At 40.0% G+C, this 12,084-nt stretch overlaps 1 protein-coding gene and 1 long non-coding RNA gene across 5 annotated transcripts in view; one reads left to right on the top strand and one right to left on the bottom strand.

The window, feature by feature from the left end:
• Window positions 1–411: 411 nt before the first annotated feature.
• LOC135318434 (uncharacterized) lies at window positions 412–6,547 on the bottom strand. The gene is made up of 3 exons (XR_004137804.2): window positions 6,458–6,547; window positions 3,403–3,493; window positions 412–705 (listed from the first exon to the last, which is right to left on the bottom strand). It is a non-coding gene; the product is annotated as an uncharacterized LOC135318434 (long non-coding RNA).
• A 490-nt stretch (window positions 6,548–7,037) lies between these two features.
• HDAC9 (histone deacetylase 9) overlaps window positions 7,038–12,084 on the top strand; it is a 682,621-nt gene continuing 677,574 nt past the window's right edge. For all 4 annotated transcript variants that reach the window (XM_064487516.1, XM_064487519.1, XM_064487517.1 and 1 more), the window contains exon 1: window positions 7,038–7,293. The gene's annotated coding sequence lies outside the window, so the exon portion shown is untranslated. The remainder of the gene's footprint in view (window positions 7,294–12,084) is intronic.

Below are 12,084 nucleotides of genomic sequence, written 5' to 3'. Positions count from 1 at the left end.
CATTACCATGAATTATTAAAAGAAAAAAGACAATGGCATAATGGGAATTAATTTACTTAATGTTTTCTGTGTGTTCTTGAATTGCATGAAAATGAAAACTGGGAATTTTGAAGTCACTAGAAAAGCTCATTATGCAATAAAATCCAGAGATTAAAAATTTTAAACACTTCATAAATTTTATGAAAAATTCCCAGAGTTTTCAATTATATTTAACACTACATGATTATAGATTTCAATGATCAAAACTGTTACAAAACAATTTTTTAAAATAATCAGTCCCCAAATCAATATTTTTTTCTAAATTGAATTTTCTTAAGACTATTTTATAGCTGTATCTTATCTTTTTAGGCAGCCACAAGGAATTACAGAAGAGAATGTACTCCTTAGGCAATTACAATTATCTCTAGAAAAGGAAGGAACATTCCAATATTCTGAAGGTTCAGAAGTAGTAACTGCAAAGATAACAGCAGATTTAGAATGGGACAGCAGAAAAGGAGGGCTGTGATGTTAAACTGTCTTTATATACTAATCCCAATGAGATTAAATGTATTGGAAAACTTTTACCACATATGGAATTTTGGCTCAGAAGAAGGGAATAAGTTAGAGGAAAATGGTAGGCATAATTGTCTTTCTTCCTTTCTCTCTTCCTCCCTTCCTTCCTGTTCCTCCCTCCTTCTCTTCCTTTCCTTCCGTCCTTTCTTTCTCCTAAAAAGAAAAGGCAGAGTGGCCTGGAGTTACACTTGGAGGAAGATGCTGACAATTAAGGTGTGTGTTAGATCAGAGCGAGGTTTTAGGAATAAATAAGACCCAATTGCAGTCTTGGGCTACTTACTTAAAACTTCTGAAACTGTTTCCTCATTTGTAAAATTGTGTGGATTAGATGTGATCACTAAAATCAGGGTCACAAATTTCCGAAACTCCATGAAATTTTGTAATAAAGCGTAGTCTTTTTAAAAATATTGAGTAACAAAATTTTTCTAGTAGAGTCAATATCATTTTTTTTTTAACTTAGCTTTGGAGTTATGGCAGATATTATAGGTTGGTTCACTCACCCATTCAAATGTTCTTTCCCTTGTCATTGTCTAGTTATAGAGGCTGGAAAAATAAAGAGTAAATAAATACATATGAAAAAAAATTTAGTATCCCAGCCTCTCTCTGGGTTGATGTGGTGACATAGCTGTGGTCAGTGAGAACTAGGTAGTAGTCTGGGAATTCTGAGAAAGTCTCTGTTTCCTTGATACAGTGTTACCCTTTTAATATTTCCCCACACCCTTGCCTTTTCTTATCCTCTAGAAAGTATATTGGATGGCTGGAGCTGCAACAGCCATTTTTGACAAGAAAAGGCCTTGAAAAATCACAAAACCTTGCCTTTCTATCCTTTAGCTACCAAACCAATACCAGCAGTTTCCTATCTCCAGACTTCTTATTGTGTTAAAAAAAAATAAATAAAACTTTTACTTTGCTCAAGGCACTGTTTATTTAGATTTTTCACAGCTGGAAGCAAACCTTAACTCTTAGAGGATTGAGAATAGATTCCTTCAAAAAGGCATCCTAAAATTTGTATATATTTATTCATATGGCAAACAACATTATGCAGCTGGTTGAATACCCCAAGTTCAAAACGTAACGTTAAATTTATACTTTCACATCATAAGTTAACATTTTATAAGAGCTGAAACAAAACTTGATTAGTTCAAGCATACTGAAAAACCTACAAATACCATTAATATGTTCATGTTCTTACTTTAACTTAATTGGCATAAAATTTATTTAAGAATTATTTTATATTAAGGATTCTAATTTACCCACCAATATTATGCATAAATATAGGCACATACTGTTAAATATATATCTAGATTTTGAAATATTTTCTTTCAATGTAAACTGGTTAGCTATAGATTTAAGGCACATAGTTCACCTTGATGCAGATATGAAAACTATTTTTTTTAAAAGACACTCACTGTGAAAGTATAAAAACCAAAGGCTTTTCTCTGATTGTTTCATAATTCAAAAACTTGGTTTGACAGCCTGCTAACGTGCTCATGATAACAGCACTTCACATTTGTATGTGACTAATTGCAGTTCAGAGTACTTCATAAATGAGCAATGGGTTGTGATTAAGCCTTATTATGACCCACACGTTTTTGCATAAGAAAGGAATTATTATAAAAATAGAGGCAGCATATTCATCTAGTTTCTATTCAAAATTTAGCAAGGGAAAGAAATTCTTAATGGGTCACATTACAACCTCCATTACTGCACACACCTCTGCCTTCAATGGGAATTCCTGAACAGATGATGAGCAATACAATATTCATTGTTGCAGGCCTAGAAACCGACAAAATTAACTCAGAAAAAAATAGTCACTTAAACCTCCCAAGGAAGTATTATCAGCAAATATGAGAAAAATTATTTTCAAAATGAAATTACTTCTAGGAAAAAAAAATGATCTCAATGGAAACTGGAACTTCCATGAAGAGGACTAATAATGTGCTCAAGGACTTTTTGGGTTTCAAATAAAATGAAAGCCACGTGAAGGGAAAATGACATGGAACAGAATTGGCCTTGCAGGTTGGGTAGTTTCTGATTTCGAGAGGCTCTGCCTAATGAGGATTATATCCTCTTCTCCTGTTATAGATGCACATGCTGACTCAGAGTGAAATATGACTGGAGAACCCAACTTGAGGGCCACCTTGCACAGAGTCCTTTCTGGGAGGTCAGATGCACAGACTGTGAGAATGTTGCCTGTCATTCTTGTAATTCTTACAGCTCTGTTTTTCATCCTTTCATGTTTGGTAGTATACAAGGAACGAGCCAGGATTGGTGGGGTCTGATGCATATACATATCTGGGGCCCTTGAAAATAAAATAATACTAAATCATGAATACAGGGCCTTAGAAGGCATCTGTGCAAATGAGGGCCCCTTAAGCCTAAGCGTCATTCACTTCATAGTAAGAGCCACCTCTGGGTATTATTCTAGCTGAATGTCTTTATCTATTACTTCTGAACATTACATCTTTACTTTTTAAATGGCATCATCCTAAAATTAGCATTCAGAAAAAAACTTACAGCATCTGCTCCAGGGTTCTGCACGTAGTGGGTGTTTGGTTAATTTTATTGGTAGTGTCATAACTAAAGGATGGGATTTTTTCATTCATTAAAAAATGTTTATTTTTAAACATAATGGATAACCATTTTTAAACATATTTGTGTCGTAACCAAACACAAATGGGTCTGATTACCTGTACCCCAAAGGTGACCACTTGTGAGAATTAACACAGTACGGCACTTGGTGGTCCAATTTAAGGAACTCAGGAAGGATTTAGCAATCAGACTGGATAGGTTAGGTAAAGGTGTGGTAGCAACAAAACCCCAAATCTCAGTGGTTTATTTCTCACTTACGTTTATGTCCTCTGTGATTTGATGGAGGGCTCCTTGTGGCCTTCATTTCTGGAAGGGGCCATCCTCATCTGGAAAAATGCTGATCTAATGGCTGAGGGCAAAGAGAAATAGAGGAACCACAGGAAAGTTAAAGATTCCATTTGAAAGTGGCACATATCATTTCTGTTAACATTTCATTGGCCAAAATAAGTAGTATGGTTAATAAGTGGAGTGGGAGGTCTGGTCTCCTAAGGGGTGCCACAAACATTTCAAACAATAATAAAATTTAAGCAATACCACTTCTTGTAAAGAAAACTACAAAACACCTACCATCACCACCACCACAAATACCTCATTTATCTTCCCTTCTCTGACAAATATTAAAAAACAAATGGAAATTTAGCATACAGCATTTTATTCCTGCTAAAATGCAGAGAATATTATCCATTTTCTTAGAGGGGAAATTTTCATTCAAACCTAGTCTTGCAATCCATTACAGCCTATGATGATGAGGGCACAATGCTAATCCCTGGAGAAAAAAGTATAAATAAATGCACAAGAATTCCCCTCAAATTATGTAGATATTTACCCTAAAAGAGGCAGTACTACCTCTCCACTCCTTACCTGTGCATTGTGCATAGTTACTTCCTTCCAATAGTAATATGGAAAGGGGGAGGAAAAGAGAAAATTTACAGTGGAGAAGTCTGGCGAACACTGTTTCAGCCATGTCAACATCAACAGTGATAAAGCATGGTACTAGTATGTACCCTTTATATGACGTGCTGAAAAGGCACTTTACCTCTACAGTCTTCCTCCCAAATCCTTGAACTCAACCTCATCATGAGAAAAAATGTCAGACAAATTTCAAAAGAGGGGCATCCTACAATATACCTGATCATTATTCCTGAAAAACTGTTGTGGTCATGAAAAACAAGGAAAGCTTGAGAAACTGTCACAGACAAGAGGAACCTAAAGAGACATGATCACTAAATAGAATGTGGGATCCCTAGGAAGGATCCTGAAACAGAAATAGGGCATTAAGTTAAAACTAAGGAAATATGAATAAACTATGGGCTTCAGTTAATAATAATGTATCAACATTAGGTCACTAATTGTAATAAGTATAAATATGTGTTAATAACAGGAAATTTAGTGCATATATGGGGGAACTCTACACTACCTTCTCAATTTTTCTGAAAATCTAAAACTGTTCTAAAATAGTTCATTAGAAAAAACAACAAAAAATATGAATGGCTTATCTATGTTTTCCCACTGCTCAGTTGAGGAGAGAGTAAAAACCAGAAAAAAATTACAATATAGTGTCATAAATGCTGTAATTTAGGTTGGAACAGGAGAGCCATTAGGACTTTAAAGAAAAACTATAATCTTTTCTACTAAACCATCTCTTAAAATATTTGAATCTCCAGTAGCACCCAGCATGTGTCTTGCTCAAAGTTATCATTCAAATATCAAAGAGAATGATGAGGAATTCAGCTCCCTGATGTAAAATGACGTAGACATGGTAGACATAAATAGAGATAAGTGAAGATTAACTACACCCTGTACCACCTCCCTAAAAGGCGAAAACAAGGTCAGTTCCACGAGATACATCTTTATTACAAAAAATCTAGTGAAATCCCAGCAATATGTCCTTTTTTGTCCTTCAAAAAAGGTGTTTTTTTGTTGTTCAAAAAAACCCACTTCACATGAAAGGTTTTCTTGAGACAATAGAGACAAAAGATAATTGTTTCCCTTTGAGTCAGTAGTAGGCAAACAAGAAATATCATCCCTCCCTCCCCCCACCAAAAAAAGGTTGGAGGCGACCATTTCAGAAAGGACTCCATTTTGGAAGGTAAAAGGTGAAAGAACACTAGATTTTATACCTGCTTACACCTAGTTCACATGAAAATGAGGAGTTTCTCTAAAATATTTCAGTGAACACAACAGATTTCACCACTAAGAGCCTATTACTAAGATTCACCACACTAAATAGTGTAGACAGAAAGTTAAGCCAGAGAAGCTCTAGCAGCTAAGGCCTTAGGACTACGACTTTTTTATTTAAAGGTAGCTGACCACGCTTGCAGTGTGACTGGAGCAAAGTGAGGGTTAAATCTAACCACAATATGCCTTCATTCCACTATGAATGTTGAACTGTGAGGGGAGGGTATAGCTCATAGTGGTAGAGTGCATACTTAACATGCACAAGGTCCTGGGTTCTATCCCCAGTACCTCCTCCAAATATAAATAAATAAATAAACCCAATTACAGGCATCACACCACTAAATTTCTCAGAGTTACCCTGGTCTTATGGCATTGGTAGTTAGGCTTTAATCCTAGGGTTTAAACTGAATCCTGCGACTGTGAGGCAGGCCTTGGTCAAATCACACTTTTCTAGATCCAAGTTTCCTCCTCTGAAAATAAGGGCAGTAGGTTGGGTCTCTCTTGTTCTTTGGGTCTGTTTAATCCACGCACCAGATCTGTCTTAGATGAGGTAGAGGAAAACATAAATGTACATATAGAAACACTAGTTTTAACTCGTTTGAGGGTCAAATTATATACAGTGTACACCAAAAATGTTAGCCTTTTCCAGTGAGCAATGTTAACACGGGACAAGTATGTTTAGGAATTTTTTTTCATTTTTCAGTCTATGCTTTATAAAGGATGCTATAGGTATTAGTCACATTAGTACGTAATAAGTTACAGACGTTAAAAAAAAGTCTACAGTGTGAAAATACTAACGGCTGAAGGGGATCACCTGGTCAGTTCTGGGACCTACCAACTCCACATTCTTTCTGTCAGGATTGGTTTCAGAGCGGATGATGCTCTCTGTTCAGGCTTAAAACGCGACAAACCTCATTTATATTCCCAATAGCAGTCACCATATTTCCTCGCGTTTCCCATTTGGTCCTTAAAAAACTCCAATGTAGCATTTTCTTTTTAAAATTCCCTTGAGTGGTCCTTTAAACTCCTGTCGTCTGTGGGGACGCTCCAGGTACAGGCCCCCCTCTCCCCACCCCCCTCTCCTTTCTCTCAGAAAAAAGACGCCGCGGAGCCTCGGGCGCTGCGTGGCGCGCACCTGAGCGGCGGGGCTTCTTCTCCTCACGGTCCTCGGCCCCGGACTGCCGAGGGGCCGGGCAGGAGGAGCGTGAACCCTGGCCGCCCGGCCCGCACCTTGCTCCTCGCGTGGGCGTGTTCCGCTTCAGAAATCCCAAGTCCTCTCAGGCGCCCGGTCCTTCCCGGGGGAACAATCGCTGGTCCAGCCCCGAGCTCCCCTTCGCTCCACCCCAGGCAGCTCTCTGGGTCCTCCTGCCCCCCCGCGCGTCCTTCCCCGCGCCTCGGCCGCCTGTCCAGGTGTCCCCGCACTCCCCGCTCCCCCCGGGCCTGTGGGTCTCCAGCGCCCAGTCCGTGCTCTCGTCGCGGGTCCTGCCTCCCTTCACACCCGGCCCCGCCCAGCCTCCGCCGCTCCGGGGCTCCCGGCCCGGCCTCTCTGTCTCCCTCCCACCTCCTCCCCATACCCCCCTCCCAAAGAGTTGCTATTTTTAGCAAATCCTCCGCGCGCCGCCACCCGCTCAGCTCGCAGCTCGCAGCCGCGCGGCCGCCCTCCCAAGCTCCCCCCTCCCGCGCGGCGGCCGCGGTGGTGGCGCGTCCCGCACAACGCGTAGCGCGCACCCAGCCGGCCCCGCCGCGCCCGCTGCCCTCGCCGCCGCCGTCCCCTCAGGCGCCTGCCGCGGCCGGTAAGTCCCTGCTAGCGGAGACGCGGCGGTCCCCGAGTCAACTTTCAGTCCCCTCTTTGCTTCGGCCTCGCCGTTCTCTTCTCTGCGAAAGATGGCTGTTTGGAGAAGGGGGAGAAGTTAGGGGGTCGCCGGCGTGGGGCGAAGGAGGGCGCAACAGCCTCAGCGGGAGCGGGCGGAGGTGAGTGGCACCGCAGCCCGGTCACCGGCTGGTGCCGGGGGAAAGCCCTGGGAATGAGGGACCAAGCGTCCTCTGGGTGCGCCGCTGTATTCTCTACTCGGGCTCCCAGGTTAACAGCATCCCAGTCCGGACCCCGGCACAGCTTGCCTGGCATCTCGCAACCCAGACGTTGGTGGGTTTAAGGTTGCCTTTGTCCTAAGTTCGGTGCCAGGTGATCCTTTTGGTGCAGACCCTGACCTGTGTGTGCTAGGCTCGCTGAGGCGAGGCGTGGTTGACACCGCACCCCCCTCCCCCCACAGTTTATGTTGGAGTTGAGTTATGAATGAAAAGTTTGTACTGCTAACGTGTTGCTTGAGGGGAGCGATACTTGGTGGGGGTACCTTTCATGTTTCGTTGGGGACTTCAGTTCCAAGTCCATACCTCAGAATCCTAGGTTTTGAGAAAAGTTCCCGGGCCTGGGGGATGGGAGTTAAAGCAGTTCCTTGGCTAGTGGAAGGAGAGTGCTGAATCGTAAACTTCTGGAGGTAAACTGATTAATTAAACGCCCCCGAGGGTGTCACAGTGGGGACTAGCGGGAGCGGGGGACGGGGGCGTTCCCTCAGTGCCTGGCGGGCGGCGTTTGTTTGGCTTTGAAGCTGTAGCCCACTGGACCGCAGGGAGAGGTGCTGGGGTCAGAGGCCTCAGCGTCCGCGGTGTGCTTGGAGGGGACGGAGGTTCGGAGGAAAGGCGGCTGCGGCGGGGAGCTGGGGACGCGGTTCCAAGGATGTGGAGTTGGAAATTCTCCAGTCAGTCTCCTGTGCTCTAATTTCAGGAAGATCTGTCGCGTTTGTTTCCCTGCCCGGGAGGTGTGTGTAATCTCCTAAAAGAAACTTTTAGTTTAAATAATGATAACATTTTGAAATCTGTGAGGAATGGATCTGTTCACACAGATCCCATTATACTTGTAGATTGGGCGTGTGTGTATGTAAAATGTGGGAGTGGGGTAAGAAGGGTTTAAAAAGTTTAACTTCAACCGGAAAAGAAAGTGAAGAGTTATTTTTTTCCCCCTCAAATGCTGTAACAAGGCTCATACAACTAAATACTCCTGGTGTGCTGAGATTTCTCATGAAGGGTAAGATTTAGGAATGACAGGTATTTGGAGTACAGTCATGTTTTCAAATCTTGCAGGCATTATTGAAATCTAGGAAAAGGGGATAAGTTCATAGAGAAACTATATTAGAGAAAAATAATTTAAATTATTTGGAAAGAAAATGTTTTTGACATTTGAAAAGGTCTACATGTTATTTTCTGATGCTCTAGAAATCTTTTTAATCCTGTAATTAATAACAGCACAGAATAAGTTGCAGTTGGTAAATGAGGACAATTAAAATATCATGTTTGAAAAGGATATGTTTTGAACTACTGTTTGGTACTTTGGATGTTTATTATGGAAATTATAGTGACTGAAAATTTGTTGTTTAATATATTTACTTTTTAACCACAGATAATTAATCCTCCTTTTCCTTTTAAACCACTGTTCCAGTTTGGACCAGTTTAATTACTCAAACACCAAATCACTGACAGACCTTCTGGAAAGCATTTTTATTTAAAGTGCTTAATAAGAATATTATATTTTTAAAAGGACAGATAATCCCATCAGTTGTGAAACTTCCTTGTAGTTTATTTTCATTCATTTTGTTTGAATGAGGCAGGTCTCAAGAATAGAAGCATTTTCTTGAGCTTTGCCATTCTCTGTGTGGGAAAAAGTGAATGTTTTCCGTATATGCTTCAGTCACAAACAGGTGCGTGTAGAGTAGGGATCTTGAATCTGACCTTTGATATCAGCCTGCCAGCTAGAGGGAGAGATGCTTTCCTGGTTCTCCTCCTGAATTGATCATCTTCGCTACATAATGGACATGGCTAGATGCATATAAGGTTGTGCAGAAGGAAGTTAAGAGTTTTAAATTAAGTACCAGTTTATGGCTAGGAGGGAGGTGAGGCTTTTTTGTTTTTGTTTTTTTCCTCAGTCTTCCAATTTCTCTCCTTCTGCAGTTGTTTCTGCCTGTTGGGCTGACCAAAGAGTGTTTGGCTAGAGAGTGTTTGGCATTTTAAACTGCTATCTTCTGTAAAAATAATAATGGTCTTTATGAAATTAAAAATGTAATTTTATACATTGTCACAGACTGTTATGATTGAGTGTTTTATGCCCATTATTATTGTAGACAGAGTTGCTTTATGAAGTTACTGCCATCATATATAAATACTTATTGTGTATAGTTGGGGTATATTTGGAATATATTTGGGTTTTAAGGAGTTTTAAATCATAAAGCCAACAGATGAGATAACCTTTTTAATTAACTAATTTTAGTGTTACATATAGTTGAGATTTATATTAATATCTGTATCAAAGGATGTTTTAGGGCTATATAGCTTTCATTTCTTTTTGTTAGAGTTACTTCTATTTTTAATTTGTTTGAATATTACAACATATTACATGGTAATTTACACCCGCTCAGTGGGGAAGGTGTAGGTTATTCTTAAATAGAGATATAGAGAAATAGCTAACAAGGAGAGTCATTTGAGAAGCATATGGACATCTTAAAATCCTTCTGTATATAGCATCTGTACTTTCTCATTAGTGAAATATTGTAGTTATGGACATTTTTTGTTATTACATCCAAATATGGCTTTTTATTTTTGCTTCAGTATTTTTTTATTTTTTAATGTAATTTATATGAATGTTTAAGTTGGTGGGGGCTTTTATAGTTTGAAGCCCTTTCCCTTCAACAAAGACATCGTACTTAATTTTTATTACACATGTCCAAAGATATGTAGCATTGTTTTCTAGCTTATTATTATAAGTCCTACCTTTCTTGGTGATTCTTCAAAACATTTAAGAGATAGGTAAGAAGACATACTGTTCTCATTTTTGAAAGGATGCAGCAGATACACTGATAGACCCAAGGTCACACACTAGTGAATCACTGTGAAGCCGAGGATAACATCTATATGTCCTGTATCCTATTCACAATAGCAAGCTGCTCCCATGTCCATGGTATGACATTTTCATAAATTTATGCATTCCTAGATTTTTTAAAATGCTTAACTTTGTAGATACACAGGTCAGATTTATGTAGTCAATATAGTCTTAAAGGAATGGGCCCTTACTCTTGCCTGCTGGTGGGGGAGAACTGTAATTCTAATAGCTGGTGTTAATCATACCACCTCTGAGGGGTATCCATTCTTGCAATCAGTTTCTATTCCACACATTTCTTTGCCCCCACTGGCCCCACCTTATCAAGCTGCATACTGGTTAGAGCTGCTTTGAAGTTTATCCGCACGATTGTCAAGCTTGAGAATCATCAGGCTCCTGGCGAAAGAACTCAGAACGTGATTTTTGAAGAGAGTATTGACAGCGGACAATAGTGGATTTTCCACTCTAGAGGCAGCCGGTATCAAGTAGGGATCATATTGTTTTGAGTGATGGGACATCTGCTTTTTCTTGTTAGCTCTGTTACTTTATATGAATTTATAGAAGTCAAAGTGAACAGAGAGTTTATGCAACTATCTAGTCATTTCTGTCCATGTAGACTTCTCATCCTGATAAATCAGACTTAAACAAAGAGAATAGCAACTTGTTCTTCTGTAGAGAAAGTATTCTTATGACTTTTTCTTCATCCTCCCCAAGCCCTTCTCCTTTAAATTTTGGCAGAATTTTTCAGAGTTGTTGCCCATATGATTTGTAAGAGCCAAAGTGATAGATTTTCGGTATTATTAGATTCAAAAGTGGAGTACATTATTCAGGATGCAGAAAAAACCACTGAAATTTCATAGAAAATAGTAGTATGTAATCTTATGCAAACTCACATGTGTCTGGTGAAAATACTTTCAGCATTTTTGAATAAGCAGACAGTACCAGGAACTCTCTACTCTAAGGTTTATATATATATAAAGCTGTTCTTTTCCCGAAATGTATGGTTTATAAGAGCTCATTCAAATCATTTAAAAATGTGAAATATTTACAAAAAAGCTGACTGTTCAAGTGTAGTTTGCTGTTTGCTATAACAAATTCTGTTTAGAGCCCCAAAGAGAGGAAAACTCCCATTCTTTATATTCTCTGCTGCACCAGAGAGAGTGTAGAATGCTGCTGATGAGATTGAGAAGAGTTGAGGTTGCTGGAAATGGTACTTTCTTTCCATTTCTACAGAACCTGTGATAAGGAGATGGATGTGGATTAGTCTAGTTTGAATGGAATGGTGATGAGTCTAATTTGCAGTGGCCACTAGAGGAAGAATGAGATTTGGATCACTCAGATATCATTGAAGATATTTGGTAGCAAGTTATTTAAACTAACTTTAGTTAATTTAAGCATTAAATAAATTTGTTAGAGGATATTGACTTGATTTGTGTTCTATTGCTTTGTAACACATTACCACAAATTTAGCAGCTTGAAAAACATTTATGATCTCAGTTCATTGCTCAGGAGTGCACACATGGCTCAGCTGGATCCTCTGTTCAGAGATCCCACCCACTGATCCAACACCAGGTGTTGGTCAGTGCTGCAGTGTTATCACAGGCTCACTGGGAAAAGATCTGCTTCCAAACTTTCCTATGTCGATTGCAGAATTCATCTCCTTGTGGTTATAGGACTGAGGTCTCCATTTCTTGCTGGCTATTAGTTAGAGTCCATTCATAGCTCTTAGAGGCTGCCTGCTGGCTTTTTCCCATGGGACCCTCTCACAGACATGAGTGACCCTGTCACGACATAGGACATGGCAGCTTACTTTTCAAAGCCAACAAAGAAGAATATCT

This window comes from Camelus dromedarius, chromosome 7 (assembly GCF_036321535.1).
Source record: "Camelus dromedarius isolate mCamDro1 chromosome 7, mCamDro1.pat, whole genome shotgun sequence".
Lineage (NCBI taxonomy): Eukaryota > Metazoa > Chordata > Mammalia > Artiodactyla > Camelidae > Camelus > Camelus dromedarius.
This window is presented reverse-complemented; position numbering and strand designations above follow the sequence as displayed.